Here is a 24774-nt window from a genome sequence, read left to right as displayed (position 1 = left end):
GTGTAATGTTACCTCTCAGTTCTTTTCGTACACTTCGAACTATCATATATTTCGTTTTCCCTGCGTTCATTTTTAACTTATTTGTATTCATCCATCTTTCCACTGTAACAAATGCCATATTCATTTTTCTTTCTAATTCCGCACTACTCCCTCCAGTCACATACACTAGCGTATCGTCTGCAAACATTTTTATACTACATCCCTCCGGACAGACTTTAATTATATCGTTTATATATATTATAAATAACAAAGGTCCTAATACAGATCCCTGTGGTACTCCATATTCTGTGGCCAATAATGTAGACCATTCATTGTTAAATCGTACCTGCTGTGTTCTATTCTTTAAATATGATCTTAACCATTCTAAAGCTGTTCCTCTAATTCCGTATTGATATAATTTCTCTAACAGTCTTTCTCTATCTATCGTTTCAAATGCTCGCTTGAGATCCATGAAAATTAACCCCACCATTTTTGCCTCACTAACTACCAGTTTCCATTCGTCAATGACTGTTTGAATCGCTGTTTCACACGAATACTGTTTTCTAAAACCTGACTGATGTTCTGTTATAATACAGTTATCTTCTAAATACGCCTCAATTTGCTTTTTAACTACTAATTCTAATACTTTCTCGAATATTGGTAACATATTAATAGGCCTAAATTCACTTGCTTTTCTGGCTTTTTCTATTTTTGGAATCGGTATTATCGTAGACGTTTTCCAACCTTCTGGACAGCAACCTTCCCTCAAAGAGTTATTTATTATATCAATAAATTCCTCTTTTATTACATAAAATACTGTTTTAAGTATATCACTAGTTAATCCCTCCTCCGTACCTTTCTTTTTTGGTAGTTCCATAACAATTTTTTGTAAATGCTCTATTCTAATCATCTCAAAATTTTCCATTATTCCCTCGCTTTCAATAACAAAAATAATTCTTTTACCTGGACTTCCTAACTTATCTCTACTTATAGATTTTACTATGTTCTCAATGCTCTGTATATAATATAAATTAAATTTATTAGCTATATTGCACCCTTCAGTATTATCTAATATTTCAAAATCTATATTCTCTATTTTTTTTGTACCCGTTGGTTCGCCCCTTATTATTTCTTTTAAGGTTTTCCACATAGATGTCGGATTTCCCTTGTTATGATCTATCATATTTTCATAGTATTCTTTTTTCTTTGTCCTGATTAATTTAACCACTGCATTTCTTTCGATTTTAAACTGTGAACAATTTTCATCCGTGTCATCATACAACGCTTTACTGTACGCCTCATCCCTTTTAGCCGCTGCTTCCCTTATTTCATCCGAAAACCACTTTTTCCCTTCCCATATTTTCGGAATTCTAAATTTTTTTCTAGGTGCTGTAGCATCCAACGCATCTACTATATTATCGACAAGTTTCTTCGCTCTCACACTGACATTCATATCTTGGCTTTTTCCTAATTTATTTTCCACTAATTTAATAAATTCATCTACATTAAACTCTTTAAAATTCCTAGCATTAAATTCTCTGTATTTATTATCAATTTTATTCGCATTAAGATCAACTTTTAACCACGCATGGTCCGTTATTTTAGGTTCATGAATTACTTGCACTTCTATTTTATTATTAGCGTAAATTAAATCTATAATTGTCTTACTATCTTTCGTAATTCTCGTCGGTTTATTTACATATTGTTTCATGCCTAAGCTCAACATTGTCGTTTGTAACTTCTTTGTATAAAACGAGTCCAACATAATATCTATATTAAAGTCTCCTATTACTATACATTCTCCCCGTATTATTAATTCTTCTATTATATCCTCCAGAAATCTCACGAACTCACCATGCGATGAACTCGGTGAATGATATATTACTGTTATCACTCCTTTATACAATTTATCTTTCACCTCAATCGCAGCACACCAACAATTCGCTTCTAACTTTTTTACTAATACTATCTCATATTTAATATCGTCCCTTACATATAAAAGAACCCCTCCTGTATTTCTGTTTTCAGCATCACATCTAATCATACTATACCCCGGTACGTTCACTTCACAGTCTTCAATTTCAGCAGTCACTCTGGTTTCTGATAACGCTATGAACGCAGGATTCATTTTCTTCATAATCTGATGCTGTATCTCGTCTTTATGCGCCATCAAACTTTGCGCATTTGTATATAGTATTAATTCCGTTTCCTTCTGTAGTTGCTATTTATCTTCCTCCCATCCGGCCCTCCTCTTCTCCTCCTGTATCGCCCTCTTGAAAGTCGGACATTCCGGATCAAGTGCGCCATGCTCATCATTTATTTTCAAATTGTATGTTTGAATCTTAAACATACAATTTATACATCTTTTCTTTGTCGCTGTACATTCACTCACCTTGTGATTTCCTGCACATTTGTGACATGTTTCATTACGCGTACAATTCTTTGCAATATGATAATAACCCCAGCATTTAAAACATCTTTTAATGTTAATGTGATTGAATGCAGGACACTTTCTCCATCCTACATTCAGTTTCCCTTTTCTCAACATTACTTCATGAGTCTCTTCATCTGTTTCAATTGTTACGATACCATCTTTTCCTCTTCTTCCGGACTGATTTTTCTCATTCATTTTCTCTTTAACTATTCTCTTCACTATTCGCATATGAATTCCTTCATTTTTCACGTCAATTTTGTTCTGCTTCTTAATTGTACCTATTAAATCATCATCATTCAACTCCATTTCTTCCTCGCCAATATTGACAATTTTTATCTTAGGTTTCATCCGCGGTGACTCAGTAACGTTAAAATTCTCGCCCAGCTTGGCTTGTACTGTCGCCTTTAGCTTTTCCATTTCTTCTCCAGTCTCACAGCCGAGAATCACTGTTCCCTTACTTCCTTTTTTTAACTTCGTTATTCCCATAGCCATATTCTTGATATCTACCTTTTCTTTTATCAGTTTTTTAGTTGCTTCACTCTCCTGTTGCACCTTGGGTTTGACAATTATAATATTTTCTTTTTTCTTCTCTTTAACTGCTTCACTATAACATCTTTGAGCTCCTCCTGCCAGTCCACCCGCTCCTCCTTGTATAATTCTTCTCAAGTCTTCCAGTTCTTGTTTAATACTTCCAAATTCTTCTCGAACTATTTCCTTAACCATCATTTTAATTTCCTTCTTACATGCTGTTTCGTCTTTTATTTCTTTCACAGTTTTTACAAGCCAATCTATTTTTACGTCAATACTCGATGATCCACTCGCTCCTGATATTCTATTTCCACTGCTTGATGTCGTAAACGAACCCGTAGATCCTGTAGATCCTTGTCTTTCCCTGCTGCTCCCCGCTGCTGTCGGTGCCTTCTTCATATCTGCTTCACTTTCAATTATAAATTTCTCAAATGGGCCAGGACACGACACCAGTTCGCGATTTCTATCATAAATTTTATGTTTACTTGCACATCCTGGATGGTAAAACAGTTTAATACAAGACTTGCATGCAACAACCTGATTTTTTATTGCCTTCTTTCATGCCGAGCATCGATACTCGTCATATTCATCGTTCATATCGATAATTACCGGCCGAAGCTGTTAATACCAGCATAGGCGGTCAATTACCTTTGTCCAAATTCACACGTCAGCGCTTTGTGTCCACCTTTAATGTCTACCTGTCGCGTGAAATCTCGATGCCTCATACAAGAAATATAACTCTCACGCTCACAAATCAGCATATTCCTGTTAGATAACACTCATGTCTATTCCCGGTCTATGCAACTATTACTTCAATACTTTTTCGCCACTCTCCCTCACTATATAATTACTTAAAAGTTATCACTTTTGCAGAGCGATGTTTGACACGTCTTCTCTCAGAAAAAAGAGAGAGAGAGAGAGAGAGAGAGAGAGAGAGAGAGAGAGAGAGAGAGAGAGAGAGAGAGAGAGAGAGAGAGAGCTAGTTCAAGGTGAATCAAAGAATAGATATGTTATATATTATATTACAAATTCAAAAGGAGGCTATATGGAGCCACGCGTAGGGTGTAGGTACGCAAATATTAAAAACAAACTTGTTAAAATAACAAATTTATTGAATCTAAACATTTCGGTCCTTTCTTTGGACCTTCTTCAGTAAATTTAATACAATAAATTATAATGGGGAATCTACATACTACCGCACGCAGCGCAAAAGCCGTGAGCCCCCCTATCGATATCCCATTAAATAGACAAAGTGAAATAATATGTCATGAGGTACTCAAAAGTGGACTCTAATGAAGAGTATAGTGAGGAATTTCCGAAAGGGGGCTCACTCTTACTCACACACTCATCCATCGCACGTTCACACGACCGTACGCGGACGCGCCCGACGCACTTCTTCACTCGTGCGTCGGGCGCGTCCGCGTACGGTCGTGTGAACGTGCGAAAAAGCACAAAAAATGAATGCTGCTGGCGTATAATTTAATTAATGATCAATTGTGATGATTTCTATTATATTTTTATTATCTTTTGACCCTCCAATCCAATTCTATGAATACACAGAATTACGTATGTATTTTATATTTTTCGAATTTTACATCAATATAGCCGAAAGACAAGGGAAATCTTTAAGACTATTAGATTGATAAGTATTAGATTTTGATAAGATTTAAGATATAGTTTGTTAATTTCAAAATGGTTAACTTTTTGCATTGTTTTGTTTTTATTTATCACTTGTTTATTAGGCAGTAGTAGATTTTAATAAGGTTTATAAGATATAATTTTTTAATTTAAAAATGATTAACTTTTTGCAAAATATGTTTTGTTTTTATTTATCATTTGTTTATTAGGCAGCATTACAATTTATCCGAAGCAAGATTTGACTATGGATTTTTTATAAATAAATTATTTAAAACAAAAGTGATAAAAGTCGTTCATAGTTTCGAAGATATTAAAATAAATCTAATTTTTTTCATTCGAAAAACGAAATATACACACACGCACAAACTGAAACAAATTTATGCGAATTATTTCGTTTCTCCAAAGTTGCAATAAAATAAAGTTGATATCTCCAAGCGGCGATGTAGCACTTTTTAAACTTTTGTTCTAAGTGGTCCAGTTATAAAGGATCCATTAGACAAATTTGGGCGCCTCGAATAAAGTATCCTCGTTTATTAAAATAATATAAGATTATATAAGATAATTATATAATTATATGATAATCGTTTATTATTTTTCGGAGTCACTATTAGAATGCCTCTTTTTTATATATTGCCGATTGCTATGTTTTCCTTTTACATCACACGTCCTGGCGTTTTGTTTGTAACGCGTTAATATTGCCACGACAGGCGCACTCTCTCGATTAAATGTTGAAAAAATATATATATAATACATATAATATGTACAAAAAAATATATATATGTACTGTTACGTCCTGTGGACTCCACGATTCTTTTCTTTCAAATAATGCAAGGCGATGATTGAAAAATCACAGGCGTGGGAATAAGACTATGATCTAGCAGGCGAAGCAGCTGACCGGAGACGGTTAATCGTAAAAATAAAAATAAAAAAAAAGGAGAGATACATACCAGATGTAACTCGCGGTGTCTGAAATTCTCGCTTTGACTAGTTGACAACTCGCGCTTGAAAAGCAATAAAAATCTTTCTTTTAAAGGAAAATTTTACTTAAAAAGTAATAAAAACTTTTTAGAAGGAAATCTCCACTTGAAAATCAATAAAAACTTTTTAGAAGGAAATCTCCACTTGAAAATCAATAAAAATTTAGAAGAAAACTTCCACTTGAAAACGAATAAAATTTTACCAGACTAACAACGATAACCGAATCCAAACAAATGCCGCCTGACAGATCACCGAGATAATCTCGAGAGGATAATAAAAATATAAACCTCAACAAATTCTCCATTGGTCAAAACCTAGGGCCTTAAACAAATGCCCTGACCAATCCCGATAAACTTTTAAAATCAAGAGACGCCTCCGGGACTGAAAGGGCGTTATTGAAAAATTCCCTATTCGTCAGGAAATATTAACAAACTAACGGGAAGGAGGAGCAAGAAGGTATATATACCCGTGACATCTCTCAGAGAATATCAATCTCTTCTCAAACCTACGCACGCGGATCATTCGCAAAAAGTTGTATCACCATCCTTCGAGTAAACTGTTTGAATCTCGAACTCGTGAGCATTCGCAGTGACACTTGTGAAATCATCGTGTGCCCAGTGCTCACCGAGTACGACGATTTTCGCGAGTGAACAACTGTGAGTGGAACACCATCCTCACGGAGGACTCCGTAGCCAGATTCACACCTGGAATAGTTAACACCTACCTGCGCACTCCATAAGTAGTAAGTTTATCAAGCATGCTACATCTCCACCCTTACTAATAATACTTAAAAATAATTCTGGGACTTCAATTAAATTATAATTGTTTTCCTTTTTGATTTATTAATTTATTATCCTTGTTTAATTCTAACTTCGAAAAACTGTCCTTTCTTCCCCCATCCTTATCTCTTTCTCTCTCTCTCGAAATCACTCCGGATTTCCCTCGATAGCGGAGCAATCCGTGATTTCTATCATCCCCTTATCTTTGAAATCACTCCGGATTTCCCGCGATAGCGGAGCAATCTGTGATTTCTTCCATCTTCTCTCTCTCTCGAAATCACTCTGGATTTCCCGCGATAGCGGAGCAATCCGTGATTTCTATCATCCCCTTACCTTTAGAAATCACTCCGGATTTCCCGCGATAGCGGAGCAATCCGTGATTTCTTCCATCTTCTCTTTCTCTCGAAATCACTCTGGATTTCCCGCAATAGCGGAGCAATTCGTGATTTCTATCATCCCCTTATCTTTTGAAATCACTCCGGATTTCTCGCGATAGCGGAGCAATCCGTGATTTACTCTCTCTCTCTCTCTCTCTCTCTCTCTCTCTCTCTCTCTCTCTCTCTCTCTCTCTCTCTCTCTCTCTCTCTCTCTCTCTCTCTCTCTCTCTCTCTCTCTCTCTCTCTCTCTCTCTCTCTCTCTCTCTCTCGAACGAACGAACGAACGAACGAACGAACGAACGAACGAACGAACGAACGAACGAACGAACGAACGAACGAACGAACGAACGAACGAACGAACGAACGAACGAACGAACGAACGAACGAACGAACGAACGAACGAACGAACGAACGAACGAACGAACGAACGAACGAACGAACGAACGAACGAACGAACGAACGAACGAACGAACGAACGAACGAACGAACGAACGAACGAACGAACGAACGAACGAACGAACGAACGAACGAACGAACGAACGAACGAACGAACGAACGAACGAACGAACGAACGAACGAACGAACGAACGAACGAACGAACGAACGAACGAACGAACGAACGAACGAACGAACGAACGAACGAACGAACGAACGAACGAACGAACAAATAAGTAATACAATAACTAACTAAATTATTAAATAATTAAAATATCAAAATTATATAAAAATAAATATATATATATATACTTTTTCTTTCTCTTACAAGAACTCCCAGAGTTATTTTTCAGTAAGAACTCTTCTTGTCCGGTTATTTTATTGTTCGCTCTCGTAGTGGAAAATCCAAGGAGACGACCCTCGCGAACCGCTGCTAAATTGGCGCGAAACCGGCGTAATAGGCGGTTAAGAAAAGCGTTGGCACGGAGTCTGGCTGCGGGCGAAACCTTCGGCTCCCTAGGAAAAATTAACACACCGATTCACACAGAGACAACTAACACATATCACCCTACGGTCTCTCCTATTTCCTCACCCGAACATATAGAAACCCCGCTGACGTCGTCTCCCGCTACCTCTGCTTCTGCAGAATTTTTCGATTCCCCGCGAACTCCTTCTCCTCTTTCTCCCGAACCTGCTATACCTCAGCGGGCCCCTTCCCCTCACTCCTCTGTTTCCTCTGAGGACGCCGATTCTCCGCGGAGCCCTTCTCCCTTCCTTCCCCCTGCTTCTCCCGAACGCCCTGACCCACCTAGATCTTCGTCTCCGGCTCCCTCAACAATTATCCTCGAGGATTCTCCTCCCTCATTCCCAACGCCCTCTGTAAATAGGGAACATCCGGAAGGGTTTGAGGTAATAGATATCGGCGACGACGATTCCGAGGAATCAGAATCGCCTGCCAAGCTCTCATACGAGCAATTTAGAGCTTGGCTGATAAACCAGCTCCCAGGGATACGAGAAGTCCCTGAGGGAGCTTTCACGATTGGTCCAGGCCCCGTAGACCACGAGGCCTTACGCGAATTTCTAGAGACCACTGATAAGAATAACATCATCCCCTGGTATGTTCCCGGGCGTAGATATCCTTTAGCCGTCCCTGCACACCTTCTCCTACGAACCTATCCCCCCTCCACCGCCATAATTACCGAACTCATATAACCTAGAATTCTCTCTTACACGCACAAACATGGACACAAAATTATACATCCATTAGCATTTAGATTATTGTAACCACCAATCGGAACCCTAAAATTTAAACAATAACTCTTACTCCTTTCTGCCCCGATTGAAGACCTCCGTACTAATGTATCACCCGCGACCCATACAGATACACTCACTCTTTCATTAGCAACTAAGTCCGTCGATTATATTATTATGTATATAAATTCTTTCGTCTCTATATTAGGAATAAATTTATAAATTTCAACACAAATGATTTTCATTTATTAATAACCCGTTCCCACTCATTCCCGTAAACCAAGATCGCACAAGGTCCCATCCTGCGTAAAAGAGATTAAATTCTCTTGCCAAAAAGGGACCACCGAGCGAACGGCCCTTTAAATAGAGTAAGAGCGACCCTTGCGGTCGTTGACCTATTTGGGCCCAGACGTTCGTTCGGGTCGAACAGACGGATAGTCTGCCGTCGTTCGAAAAGATAAATTTAGTTACGTCCTTCCTTTCGACTCTTCCTTCCTTGAGTCTGGACGTAACAGTACATTTTTTAAAATAAAGTTTAATTATTTTAACGAGACTTTTATTATCATTTTAGTTATAACTTTTTCTATTTATAATATAAAGATGAGAATGCATTCTTATAAGAATTTTATACGTAAATTATATTATATAAGCTTTTAAGAAAGTTGTAAATATAATTTTACATCTATCTTAAGAAATTGATATTTGAACATTTATCGATAGTTAAGAAAAACTAACACGTTAATATATTTATATTATATACATATATTAAATATATTTCTTAAAATATAAGGTAAACATGTTACTTCAACGACTTTTATTTTTAGAGAAGCTTCATTAGCTGATCATTTTTCTTTTATATCTGGTGACTCATTTTAAATGCCTATTCACTTAAAATGAAACAACATTTGTCAGAAATATTTGTCGAATAATGTATCCAAGATATTTTAGGTAAGCATTTAAAATCCTTAACAGCACACATATCCGAAAGACGTTTAGAGGACATCCATAAAACATCCAAATACCCTCTGGATGTCCTCTGAACGTCTTTAGGATATGTAACGCTGTTAGGATGGATTACCCTATATATTCAATTACTGCATATAGATCAACCTAGGATAGCAAAAAGACATTTATAGAAACATCCAGTGGACATTGTTGGGATCGAATTTTGTTATATAATTATATCCTAAGGATATCCATTTTTGGATCTCTCACAGATATCTTATGAGCGGACATTTAAACATCCTCAGTATATCCTAAATACATCCTCATAGTTTAACCGAAGATTAAAGTTAACCGACGTTGGTGAAATTGGCCCTTAATGTGTTATTAAGGAGATATTAATTATATTATTTTTTGTATAAGTATATTATTTAAATATATATTGCAATATATTACAAATATATATTGCACGAAATAATGTACTAGCATTTTTTAGACTCAAATTATAGATATTAACTCGATTTAAAATACAAATTAAAATATAAATATTATAATTTCTCTAACAATATCAGTTAATATGTGTCAATCTTACCTTTTTATTTTGTTTCTTTATTAACTATATCTACATCATTTTTTAAAATTTATATCATTTAAAAAATTGAGATTTAAAAAAAATATATTTTAAAATATTGTAATTTAAGAAAACTTGAAGCTTTTGGCATAAATATAAATTTTATCACGTAAGTAGATAAGTTAAATTTTAAATATATAATAAATGGATTAGAAAATTGTAACGTACCGTTTTCTTTCCGATACGGCCGGACTGCGCTCAGTCGGGATCACAAGGTTCGGGGAAAACGGTTCAGGCGAAAACACAAGACGATGATTTAATATTTCACTTAAAACTGTTTATTCAAAAGACACAAAAGAAATGAATGTTTCGTCCGTTAGGTGTCCATATAAGAGACCAACTCGCGATATAATAATAATATCATTAACAGAACAGAATTAATGCGGTAAACGCTTCGGCTAAATAATATACACAAATCCGCGATATAACAATACTACAATTAAAAGAACGGAATTAATGCGGTAAACGCTTCGGCTAAATAACATACAAAATCCGCGATATAACAATACTACAATTAAAAGAACGGAATTAATGCGGTAAACGCTTCGGCTAAATAATATACAAATATCCGCGATATAACAATACTACAATTAAAAGAATTAATGCGGGAAACGCTTCGGCTAAATAACATACAAAAATCCGCGATATAATATCGATACCGAGAGGCGCGATCATATGTTTTCAATCGCGAGGTTATTGCCCCTAGGCTCGGGTAGCTATACTTTAAAGGGCCACTAGCTCACGCGTGTTGATGTTATTGTGGCGAACGATGACGGCGCAGGAAGCGGGGCGCGGCGGGGCCGAGCGCGTGGCTCCGGAATTCGCGTTTTTCTACACGGACTCTCTCTCGCGCCCGAGAGAGCGTTCGATATATCTCGAAAGCCGCGCGGGATTATACGCGGGCTCTTTCGCGACTCGCGACTCGCGTCCGCGTGCAAGGATATAGTTGCGCGGAGGATAGTGACCGGCGACGGGAACTCCCGTCCAAGGCGGGGAACTCCCTACCTTGTGACTGATTGCCGGAACCGGGGTACGGAAGGACGTCAGCGTTTGTCCGCTAACCGAAAACTCTCGGTAGAGACCGGGCACACCCGACCCCTTTGGTCATACGCTTACAGCGAGAGAAGACGGAAGACACTAGAGCGCTTTCTAGGTGGGAACACCCACCGGAGGCAGAGTACGCCCGACCCCCGTTATTTGCGGCTTACTCGTGTTTTTATTATGGAATCGGTTCGGGATGTGTGCTCGAGAGCGGATCGGGACCGGAATGAGCTTTCTCGCCTCGAATCGCTCTTTTTAAGCGTCCCGGCTTCGCGTTCGGGAATTTCCGCGCGTCTTCGGTAGCGCTCGGATATTGTCGTGACGTCGTGGTTTTCGGTACGCCGTTCGGATTTGGAATAATTGGCCCGATTCGGGTGTATTTAATAAATGATGGCGCATTGCGCCTGCTGCATCGCCCGGCCAGTGTTTGCCGGGCGCAGCCTTCCGCACGGTGGTCGGTCGGGTAACGGGGGTATCGTTACAAAATAATCTGATAATTATTATTTTTGTTTGTTAATGTAATACTTATGCATTATAATGAACTTTACATGATCGCATAAACTATTAAGAGCTGTGCGCAGCCCCTATATTTGTATATTTTAATATATAACACAAAAATAATAAAACAATTTTTATCATGTTCATGAATATGTAAATGTACCATGTACATATAAAAAAAATAAGAATTTTTAATACTTTTATTTGCTTGGCATATATTTTTTAGTTTTTTAAAGAAAATTATGTAAGTTATTGTTTTAATGAAAAAGTTAACATACAATTTCTTAAATTTTTTTATATGAAATTAACATAATTTCTTAACTTTTTTTTCTGAAATTGCACTCTAGTTAATTTTTGATGATTAATATACATATACAGACAATGTTATATATGTATATGTATACATGCAATACACTCACCGATACAATGTGCAACAGCAGAGCTCTATAGTACAAAGCGTTGATCTATAATCTATAACATAAAAAATACAAATTATATGTATACAATATAGTTTTTAAAATAATTAATATTTGAAAAAGTCAATAATGCGCAAATTTTTATTTGTACCGTAAGATATATAGGTGATCAAAACAAATCATACGAAATGTGTTTTTAATTTTTAATTTATATTATAAAAATGATCAAATGGTGATGCTACAATTCACGCCTATTAACTGTAAAATATGCAGAGAATAATAATTGAATTAAAAAGGAACATGTAAATGTTTTCTTCAAGAGACTAAATAAAATATATTTTAAATAATTAAAATTCTATAATTTTCTTTCACATATTTATATATCCCATACAGCACAGAACATTGCAGTTACATTGCGGCAATGTTACAATCTTGCAAGTTGCAATGTAACGTTGTAGAGACATTACAGAAACATACAATTGTAATATTTCATGAGAATGTTACAGCAACATTCCAGAACATTACAAAAGCAATATATATATATATAGATAGCGGCACGGGTGACCTCACCGATACGGTAATCTCTCTCCTTGGGCACCTCTGCGTGTCTCCGGTGATTCGGGATATCGTTGCCTCGATATCAACTGAATGGAGCGAACACGCGACGCGCAGGACAGGCAGCACAAGAGTCGGATCTACTGCCCCGAATCGATATTGGGAATCGGGACTCAATCCTGCGCGAAAGGGGTTGCGCGGACACCCACCCAATTATCGCTTCGCACGACTGATCGCCGCCGCGCGGTTTACGCACGGCCGTACTTAGGGCAACAGCGCCCTTATCGAGAATTGGCGATAATTGTTTTCGGCGTTAATTACGCCGTGTTCTTGGCGGCTTCGCCGGTCCTCGGGCCTTGTAATATCCGGAGGGGTGTCCGAGATTACTTTTCGGTCCCTCCGAACGGTAGCTCGATAAGATCCGCCCTCGTGGATCTGGGGTGACTTTCTCGCCCTTGCGATGTGCGTCCTTGCCCTGTTTTGAGGATTGACGTGATCCGCGCTGTAACGGCCGTGCCCTTGAGTCAGCCAAATGCCAATTTTTGTAAATAAGGTTGTTTCGGATGGTTTTTATGTCCTTTCCAAGTTGTCGGTATTATTTCGCTCTTTCCTCTCGACAACGCTCCGTGTACGACAAAAAAAAATAAAAATAAACGCGAATTAATAAATGTGATCTCGATATCGCAAGCCGTTTCTCCGGGGAAAATCGGTGGCTCTCGTGCTCTCTCTCTCTCGCGTGGCGCGGCCGCTCGGCCCTTGCCCCGCGATTTCGGCTGGAGGGACGCGCGTCGTGACGGCAACGTCACAATATATTCAATTTTTATTTATAGTCGCTAAATTTGTTTATTTATACCGTTGTGACGAATCTTAGATCTGTTAACTATTCATTCTTAATTAATTTTCTGTAATTATAAATAAACTATTAGTCTTAAAACTATGAAAATATATTCCTAAATTCGTCCAAATGATTCTCAAATGATTACAATAAGAAAAAATGAGAAATAATAAAGAAAAATAAGAAATATAAAATTTGTCTAATTGATGTCTAATAAATGTACTTTAAACTTGATTTTCAGATAAAATAATTATTTCCCAAAGGCTAAGAACATTACAGACGTGTTTCCCAAATAATTTCACATCAATTACAATAAAAAAAAATATTTTTTAAATTTATGTCTGCTAACTATACGCTCAATTTATTTTAAATAATTATAAATAAACTACTATTTCCTAAACTATGAGAATCTATTCCTGAATTTGCCCAAATGATTCTCAAGCGATTGGTATAATAGAAAATAAGAAATCTCTAATTCGTCTGCTAACTATATGGAGGTGTGTACGACTCTGGGCTCACGGTACGCCGGTAGCCGGCGCCTGTGGCGCTGCGCGCGCCGCTGATAATCGATCCTTGATCCTTTTTCGACACTAGTCGATCCTTGCGGGCCTCGTTGCCCCGGTAATTTCGAAACCAATCTCGGTACGTTTCGGAATGTTGGTGCGGATTATATGGCTGCTCGCTGTACGTCCCGAATAACTGCTTCTCTCCTTCTCTAATGGTTGTCGACTTGCTGACGGACTCGCCGAGAGGTGACAAGTCTCCGACGGTTCCGATTTCTTCGGTACGAAGAGCCGGCGGCCCCATTGTAGTAGTCATCCCTGTCTTGAGATGTCGGTACCCTTTTATGTGCTCCTCCGCTCAGTTCCTTTCGCTATCCGAGGCTGTAAAACGTATTCGGCAGTAACGGGCCCTTGCTTACTATTTCATTTATTTTACGGTAAAGACCTTACTTGACTGTGTTATCCGGCGTCCCCGAACGCACTGCTTCCACCCAGGTCGTCCATTCTCGCTGCAAATTTCCGCCATCCCACGATGGCTGCTCCCTTCGATACATTAGGGCCTTCTCCGACCACTCACTTCCACTAGGTAAATCTACGGGACTTAAATAACTAAAGGCGAGTCGACGAAGAAAAGTTCGTCGCTCGCCGACCAAAATTCGCCCTCTCTCTCGACCCTTCCTCGGCCGGGCCGTTCCGGCCCTGTGACGGGCGTAAAAAACGTCACGTCACAATATATATATATATATATATATATATATATATAATATTATATATAATATTTATTAAGATTATATCTCTTTAATTAATTTATTATATAACTGTTTCTTCTTCTTTAAAAATTCTTTAAAAAAGGAGGCAAAGAATTAAAAGGAAAGGACAGATCAAAGAAAAGTTCAGAGAAAGAAAAAGGGAAAAATTAGAAAATACTAAAGGATCAGAAAATTTTAAAAAGAAATATATTCAGGTATGTAAATAAGAAAGATGTTTAGATATATTTAATACATAAAAAGAATTTTATTTTAATTGTCTTAAAATTAATTGATTTGTTAATTTTATAAATATATAATAAATATATTTTACATATATATATATATATATATATATATAGAATCTATTATATATATATATATATATATATATATATATATATATATATATATAGAATCTATTATAGAGTGTACATCTATATATGTATATACGCAGATCGGTTATTTTGGGGACAAAAACATATACGAGGGCTGTTTGATAAGTCGGTGACTTTAAAATGAAAAAATTTTTTTTTTACCAAAATTTGATTTATTTTTCAATATAATCTCCTTTTATCTCGATACATTTTGCCCAACGGTTTTCCAACTTCTTTAAGTCTTCCAAAAAATACGAATTCTCAAATTCTGTAAAATAGGCGTTTGTTTCAGCGATGATCTCCTCATTCGATGCGAATTTTTTTCCACCGAGCCATTTCTTCATATTTGGAAAGAGAAAGAAGTCGCAAGGGGCTAAATCTGAAGAATATGGTGGATGAGGGAGCAGTTCGTACTGCAATTCGACAATTTTGGCCATGGCAATTGCAGCCGTGTGAGCTGGTGCATTGTCGTGATGGAAGAGGATTTTTTTCTTCGCCAAATGGGGTCGCTTTTCCATCAACTCAGCGTGAAATCGATCCAATAAAGAGGCAACTGTCCTGTGATCGTTTTTCCTTTTTACAGGTAGTCGATAAAGATTATACCACGCGAATCCCAGAAAACTGTGGCCATGACTTTTCCAGCCGATGGAACCGTTTTTGCCTTTTTCGGAACACGTTGGCCAGGAGAAATCCATTGTTTCGACTGCTCTTTTGTTTCTGGAGTGTAATAATGTATCCATGTTTCATCTACGGTTACATATCGCCGCAAAAACTCGCTTGGATTGCGCTTGAACATGTCCAAACACTGCTTCGAAATGGTCGCGCGATTCCGTTTTTGGTCGATTGTGAGCAAGCGCGGCACCCATCTGGCCGACAGCTTCTTCATGCCCAAATGTTTATGCAAGATATTAAAAACACGTTCGTTTGAGATGTTTACCATCTTGGCTATCTCGCGTATCTTCACTCGACGGTCGTCCAATACAATATCATGGATTTTATTGACTGTTTCTTCAGTTGTGACCTCATTCGGACGTCCCGAGCGCTCAGCATCATTCGTGCTTGTACGACCACAACGAAATTCAGTGAACCACTTGTGAACCATTCCATGCGACGGAGCAGAGTCCCCATAATACTTTTTTAGCTTTTCTTCAGTTTCCTTAATGGTTCTTCCACGCAAAAAGTAATGTTTTATTAGCACACGAAATTCACTTTTTTTCCATTTTAGCAAAAAACACAAACTTATCCGCTTTAGAACGCTGTCAAAAAATTTCTATTTGACAGATCTACTTGAAACTTGGTGTGTATACTTAAATAAGATGGTAAATATCAGAAATAAAATTAGATTGCGATTTGAGTGTCATCTCTTGTAAAAGTCACTGACTTATCGAACAGCCCTCATATATTCTGATTACTTTGGGGACAAGTGTTTACTTTGAGGACCGTCCTCATTATTTTATATACAAAAAGATTACTTCAAGGACTGTCCCCAAAGTAATGTATATAAACAAGGATTACTTTGGGAACCTATTTAGCAAAAAATCTTATAAGGTGTTAATGTTCAAATTATTATACTTTTGCAAATAGATTATACATCGAAAAGAAGATTAAGATATACAGAATATCCATGCGTGATTTCTTTCTCTATTATAATCTTTATTCTTTATATATATACATATATACACAGATCGAAAATTTTGGGGACCTTTTTTTCTTTTTTTTTTTTTTTTTTCCCATTTAAAATAACAGTTGTATTTAATGTGTATAACCGTGTATTTCTAATGCATGCAATGTTTAAGACCTAATAATTAATTCCCGATTTAGTGACTTCAGTCCGATATTTTTTTCGCCTATATCTCTTTAGAGGGGCCATTGGGGAATGTAGGAATTAGAAATTCTCGAATTGAGAATTAATTCCAAATATAAGTCTTGGCAATGTACCAAGTAAAATTTTCGTGCCTCGTGCACATTATCAAAGTTCTAGTGAAGAATTAATTTTCGCTATAATGTGCCTAACATCCGCGTACGTCTCTCATAGCCAATGTATTTATATTTCTTAATATATATTTAATTTGTTAAATTTTATTTATTTTAAAGAGATCCAAAGATTGGATTTTCTCTGTTTGCAAAATTAAAAGTAGGACATCCTGTATATATGTACATATAAAAATAGAATTAATTAAAAATTAATATATATATCCTAAGAAAAATATCTGTTTTATAAATATATACACAGATCGATTATTTTGGCGACCTTTTTTTCAATTAAAATAACAGTTGTATTTAATGTGTATAATCGTGCATTTCTAATGTATGCAATCATCGATATATAGTACTGGATGGAACATGCGGCAAGATTTCTTTGCTCTTTCGTGCTGAGAGATCTAAAAAGAGAGAGGTAGATGTGTGGGCACGGATCTCTCACTCTACTCTCTTTTCATTGGTTGAATTTTGTTTAAGGAGAAGGGATACAGTACCGTATTCTACAACTTAGGACCATCATTCTAACCTTATTGCTATACGTGTGTATTGTGTACATAAACGTGTGCATAAACGAGTATAATAGCATAGAAGTTTATTATATTCGTTATAAATAATTAATAATAACGGTTTTTAGAATATGTACTTCATTATTTAATTGAGAAATATATATGAAATTTTGAAATGCCTCATGGCCCCGTAGCTCCATGAGCCGCTACTACCCACACATCGTCTTGTCTCTTTCTACGTCTGTCAACACGGTTTCGGTAAAGTCCCTCGCACAATGCCAGGCAACAGGCAATAGGAACAGGAAATAGAAAATATCCACCAATAAAAGCAGGGAATAGATATTATTCCCTGCTCTTATTGGTGGATATTTTTTATTTCTTGTTCCTATTGCCTGTTGCCTGGCATTGAGCGAGGAGCTTAACATGCTCCATCCAGTACTATATATCGATGTATGCAATGTATAAGACCTAATAATGAATATACGGACAGATAATTATATAGTGATTACTTTGGGGACTTTAGATATATATATCGATTACTTTGGGGACTTTAGATATATATATCGATTACTTTGAGGACTTTAGACATCTAAAGTCCCTAAAGTAATCAATATATTACTAAAGTCCGCAAAGTAATCACTATATACTTATCTGCACGTATATCCATTATGAAATCCTAGACATTGAATATATTTAAAATACACGGATCAATAACTAATTACACATTATATTGATTACTTTGAGGTATTTTATTGTGATTGTAAACTTATTTTAAATTTGATTTAAAAAAGGACAGAGCATATATATTTTTTACAATACAATTGCTATCAGAGGTGATTATTTAAATAAAAATAAAATTACATTTTGTATATAAATAAAGTCCAGTTACAACATATTTCAACATTATTGCTTTTATCAAGCAATTTGTTAACACTAAGAATTTAAAGACTCTTTGTATATTAAATATATATTAAGAAATAAATACATTAGTTATGAGAGCTGTACGCGGATGTTAGGCGTTATAGCGAAAATTAATTCCCGATTTAGCTGCTTCAGTCCGATATTTTTCTCGCATATATCTCTTTAGAAGGGCCATTGGGGAATGTAGGAATTAGAAATTCTTGAATTGAGAATTAATTCCAAATATTAGTCTTGGCAATGTACCAAGTAAAATTTTCTTGCCTCGTGCACATTATCAAAGTTCTAGTGAAGAATTAATTTTCGCTATAATGTGCCTAACATCCGCGTACGTCTCTCATAGCCAATATATTTATATTTCTTAATATATATTTAATTTGTTAAATTTTATTTATTTTAAAGAGATCCAAAGATTGGATTTTCTCTGTTTACGTCCTTACTTTTGAAGCAGTAGCGTAAGGGGGAGAAGGATAAATTAAAAATCTGACGAATGGTTTTTAAAGTAGAGACTTCAAGCTTGACAGTGAAAAAAAAATTTTTCAAATCCGATCATTTTTAGCGGAGTTATGCTTATTTGAAATTATGCAAAATTTTGACTTAAAATACATATGCGTTAATTTTGTTGACGAGTGTATATTGTTTATTAAACTCTTGGAAATTAAATTTTTCGAACAGCTAAATTTTGTTATAACATTTATATATTTTTTTGATATTGAGTATTTTAAATTTCATTCTAAGAATGGATTTTGCAATTATCATATCCAATTTTTAATTGTTATATTTAGTGAAATATCTTAAGAGATTGCAAAAAACAGTACGTAGTTGCAAAGAATTTTATTGCAAATGAAATTAATCAAAATTATATTTGAAAAAAGCAATTTTTAATTTTACGTAACTTACTCATCAATGTGAGATACAAATTTTTATTTTCTATAATCTGTAATGTATTAAATATAGAAAATTATATCAATCATTACATTATTAAAGAACTTTGTGTAAGACTTTTAAATATTTCGAATTGCAAAAATAATTTTTTTACTTTTAATGAAATATCTTAGTAAGTATAGATGTAGTACTATAGATATAGTAGTATATAGATGTGTATAAAATAAATAAAATAGTAATAGAATAGGTACTATTTCTATATATCATATACATTATTGCCATTATTGTAAAAGTAAAAAAATTATAAGTGCAGCTGAAATACATAATTTTATACTATCGTACGTGTATATACGTGCTTATATACGTGCCTAGGTGTGCATGTGTGTATCTAATATAAGTAATATACATTTCATATATTAATTTTTCATATATTAATATATTAATTTATATATTAATTTTTCCAATTCTTATATAAATTGTAATAAAACAATTATTTTATTATGGCAATAAAATGAATATGTAAACGAAAGAGAATCGGGATGATATAAATTAATTTCCTCTAAACTATATTAGAACATAATACAACATTATATAGAACTAATAATAAAAAGAGAGTTTTAAGACTCTGCGTTGCATCGTAAATACCAAGCATAGGATGGAGGATAAACACTCTTTAGGATAAAAACTGTTTTCAACAAAAGTTGCAGGATTTCAAGTGATGCATTACATAGCAATATTATTATAACCTTGAACAGCGTCGTCAAGGTCACATAAAGATTACCTTGAAATTTTTAAATGGAAAAATCCTGCAACTTTTGTTTAAAACATTTTTTCTATCTTACATATTTTCGGAGTTATTCAGGGGTCTCCATACTTTTTAAACACTCTGTATATGTATAATATACATAAATAAATACAAAAAAAATGACAATATTATTTTGCTTGATAAGACTGTATATTAAAAGTGTTCTCATTAATTTTAATAATCTTAAACTATAATATATAGAGAGAGAGACTTACTAAACATTTTTAAAAAATTAAATGTCGTTCTCACATTTCTAGAAGATATTAGCATAAAAAAATCTCCATATTTTATGAACCTGTATATTATATTAATTATGTAAATATTATATATATGTATAATATATATTATGTATATTATTTATGTATATTATATATTATGTATGTTATATATTTATATAAATTATCTTATATATATGTAAGTTATATAACGATTATTTTGAGGACAATTTTATAAACGCAATAGTTATTTCGAGGACAACTATAATTATGCATAATTAAATATATAGAAGATAGACATATTTGATAATGTCTATATGTAATTGTAATACTTTTTTATGCTACTACCTCCTAGAAATGAGAGCGATATTCAATGTTTTTAAACAATGTTTAATAAGTTTCTCTGTTTAATATATTTTAAGATTATTAAAATTAAAAAGAGCACCTCTATTATGCAGTTTTAACAAAGAAAATTATATTTTTTATGTAGTTATGTATATTATGTATTTATATAAATTATTTTATATTTATGCATGATGAGTTATATGTAACGATTACTTTGAGGACAATGTATAAACGCAATGATTATTTCGAGGACAATTAAATATGTATAATATTAATTTATATATAATATTATATAATATTAAGTATATAGTAGAAATATATATGATATAATGTATATATATTTGATATAATGTATATATAAAGTGTATATATGTATATATATATATATATAAAACAGATATTTTTCTTAGAATATATTAATTTTTAATTAATTCTATTTTTATATGTACATATATACAAGATGTCCTACTTTTAATTTTGCAAACAGAGAAAATCCAATCTTTGGATCTCTTTAAAATAAATAAAATTTAACAAATTAAATATATATTAAGAAATATAAATATATTGGCTATGAGAGACGTACGCGGATGTTAGGCACATTATAGCGAAAATTAATTTTTCACTAGAACTTTCATAATGTGCACGAGGCACGAAAATTTTACTTGGTACATTGCCAAGACTTATATTTGGAATTAATTCTCAATTCGAGAATTTCTAATTCCTACATTCCCCAATGGCCCCTCTAAAGAGATATAGGCGAGAAAAATATCGGACTGAAGCCGCTAAATCGGGAATTAATTTTCGCTATAACGCCTAACTTCCGCGTACGGCTCTCATAACCAATGTATTTATTTCTTAATATATATTTAATATATAAAAAGTCTTTAAATTCTTAGTGTTAACAAATTGCTTGATAAAAGCAGTAATGTTGAAATATGTTGTAACTGGACTTTTTTTTATATACAAAATGTAATTACATTTTTATTTAAATAATCACCTCTGATAGCAATTGTATTGTAAAAAATATATATGCTCTGTCCTTTTTTAAATCATAACTTAAAATAAGTTTCCAATTACAATAAAATACCTCAAAGTAATTAATATAATGTGTAATTAGTTATTGATTCGTTTATTTTAAATATATTCAATGTCTAGGATTTCATAATGGATATACGTGCAGATAAGTATATAGTGGTTACTTTGGGGGACTTTAGATGTATATTGATTACTTTAGGGACTTTAGATGTCTAAAGTCCTCAAAGTAATCGATATATATATCTAAAGTCCCCAAAGTAGTCGATATATATATCTAAAGTCCCCAAAGTAATCACTATATACTTATCTGTACGTATATTCATTATTAGGTCTACATTGCATACATTAGAAATACACGATTATACACATTAAATACAACAGTTATTTTAATTGAAAAAAAAGGTCCCCAAAATAATCGATCTGTGTATATATATATATATATATATATATATATATATATATAGAATCTATTATAGAGTGTACATCTATATATATATATATATATATATATATATATATATATATGAGAGAGAGAGAGAGAAAGAGAGTGCGCGCGCGTGCATGTGTGTGGTTTGATGAATGGTGCATGTAATATTCAATATTTTATCTTTTTTTAATACCGAAGCAGGTATGCAGGTGCGGACATGTACTCAAATTGTACGAATCCATTAGCAGGCGGTGCGGGGACGTACGCATTTGCACGCGGTGCGGGAACGTACGTACTTGCAGGCGGTGCGGGAACGTACGTACTTGCAGGCGGTGTGGGGACGTACATACTTGCAGGCGGTGCGGGAACGTACGTACTTGCAGGCGGTGCGGGGACGTACGTACTTGCAGGCGGTGCGGGGACGTACGTACTTGCAGGCGGTACGGGGATGTACGCATTTGCAGGCGGTGCGGGGACGTACGCGTTTGCAGGCGGTGCGGGGACGAACGCATTAGCAGGCGGTGCGGGAACGTACGTACTTGCAGGCGATGCGGGGACGTACGCACTTGCAGGCGGTGTGGATACGTAAACAAGGGGAACGGCGTAAAAACGTTTTCTATTTCTAAAACTATTTTTACGCCGTTCCTTGTTCACGGCCCGCCTGACTGGTTCATTTATGCGCTGAAAATGAAAAAAATTAGTAAAAATTATTTTTGCATACACAGGCTGCGTACGGAAATGTCCCCCGAGTGCATTCCGTCTGTTTCTATATTATTGAGATAGGAGTGGTATAGAGAGAGAGGGAATGCACTCGGGGGACGTTTCCGAACGCAGCCGCAGCCACACACACACACACACACACACACACACACACACACACACACACACACATACACATATATATATACACATATACACATATACTGATGACTTGTTCATTATATTATTATTTGCAATTCACATGTTAATTTAATGTGTGATTTGCAAATGATATTAAATATTGAACAACGCATTAAATTAACATGAGAATTGCAAATAATAATATAATAAAGTAGATGTTAGTATATGTCTACATGTGTGTATATAGTTAAGTTAAATCTGCACACTTATTTCAGCCAAATAAAATGTTCAAAACGAACCCCGTTCTATTGTTCGTAAATTGAATAGTGATACAATAATTATAATTTCTACTAACATTTTTATTGGTTATATTAATTATAATCTTTAAGCGTCGTAATTCGGTAGTTTAAGCGCGCGGCTGCGGGACGCCCCTCTCGCCCCGCGCCTTCACAAACGCGCCGCCGGCCGCGCACGCGGAACGCGCGTCTGGATCGAAAGCGATACAAGCCGCGGTCGTTCGAGAGGATACCAAATAATAACAAACATGACAATAGGCAGTGTCAACGGATGTCTCGATCTTTCGCAATAACAATATTCCTGGAAGATCTCGAACGTTCCAGAAAACCGAGTGTATAAAACCTCCTCTCGAGCGACCATCGCTCTCACTACTTAGTAGCTCTCATGGTGAAAAGATAGTCGGGATACACAAATTAATAGATCGCTTGTCTAATAATCTGCGCGCTTATTCTCTTCCGTCGCTTGCGGATTTATAAAGCTTCGAAATAAGTTCCGTTATTCATTGTGTACCAAAAGAGTGCATAGTATATTCTTCTCTGTAATCGTTTTTTTTTTGTCAAATATACGTCCATCTTTGTCGCGTTAAAGTTCTGAGTTTAGTTTTCTGCCCGTGTCCGCACTCACTCCTTTTGCTTTCGCACATAAAATAACTTACATTTCTTACGTTTCCTCTCTTGTTGTCCAATGGCTGTGACGGCGATGTCGCCGTCGCTACCGTCCTCGTCGCCGTCGTTTTCATCGCCGTCGCTGCCGTCCTCGTCGCCGTCGCTGCCGTCCTCGTCGTCATCGCTGCCGTCCTCGTCGTCATCGCTACCGTCCTCGTCGTCATCGCCGTTGGCATCGTCGTCATTGTCGTCGTCGTCGCTGCTGCCATCGTCGGCTTACTGCCCCTCGCTTCGTGCTACAAAAATGCATTTTTTAAATATGTTTCTCTTATTTTTAATAGAATATAAGGGTATAAGAACATTCTCTTGATTAGGTTATGAGCACATGCGAGTTGAGACATAAAAATTAAGGTAACTGTAAGTACAGATTACGCTGCATAAATTATGATATCCCAGCAAACACGAGTATATAACTGTTATATTGTCATAATAAAACGAAATGTAACACGCAATATAACACGAATGTACAAGGTTATATACACGTTAGTAGTAATTTCCTACTCATATATATTACAGCTATATAACATTAATGTAACACGTAAATAACATGTTATATAATTTTCTTAAAAATTATATAATACTTACATAACATGTATAAAAATTAGTTGTAATTTCCCATTTATATAAAATTGCAGTGATATAACATAAATATAGCGCGGTATAAGTTATAAAATTGTTATATACATGTTATAACACGCAAATATGAAGGTTAGGCGCATGTATGTATATGCGTATATGACAAAAGTACTTACAATGTAATTAAATATAAAAATAATAAAATTTAAATAATTTATTTTATAAAATTCTTTTATATTTTTAAAAAAATTGTTTTATAAAATTTTTATTTCAAATTAAAAATTTTATTTATATAAAAATAGTAAACTTTACAGCTTAACTTAAATATTATAATATT

At 35.0% G+C, this 24774-nt stretch overlaps 1 pseudogene; it reads left to right on the top strand.

The window, feature by feature from the left end:
* Nucleotides 1-2123, top strand: part of LOC145942162 (uncharacterized) — a 7350-nt pseudogene extending 5227 nt beyond the window's left edge.
* The last annotated feature ends 22651 nt before the right edge of the window (nt 2124-24774 follow it).

Source organism: Prenolepis imparis, unplaced genomic scaffold, assembly GCF_030444845.1.
Source record: "Prenolepis imparis isolate NDT839.2.m4 unplaced genomic scaffold, iyPreImpa1.0 SCAF_10, whole genome shotgun sequence".
In the NCBI taxonomy this organism is placed as follows: Eukaryota; Metazoa; Arthropoda; class Insecta; order Hymenoptera; family Formicidae; genus Prenolepis; species Prenolepis imparis.
Note: the sequence above shows the minus strand (reverse complement) of the source record. Positions and strands in the feature narration are given on the sequence as shown.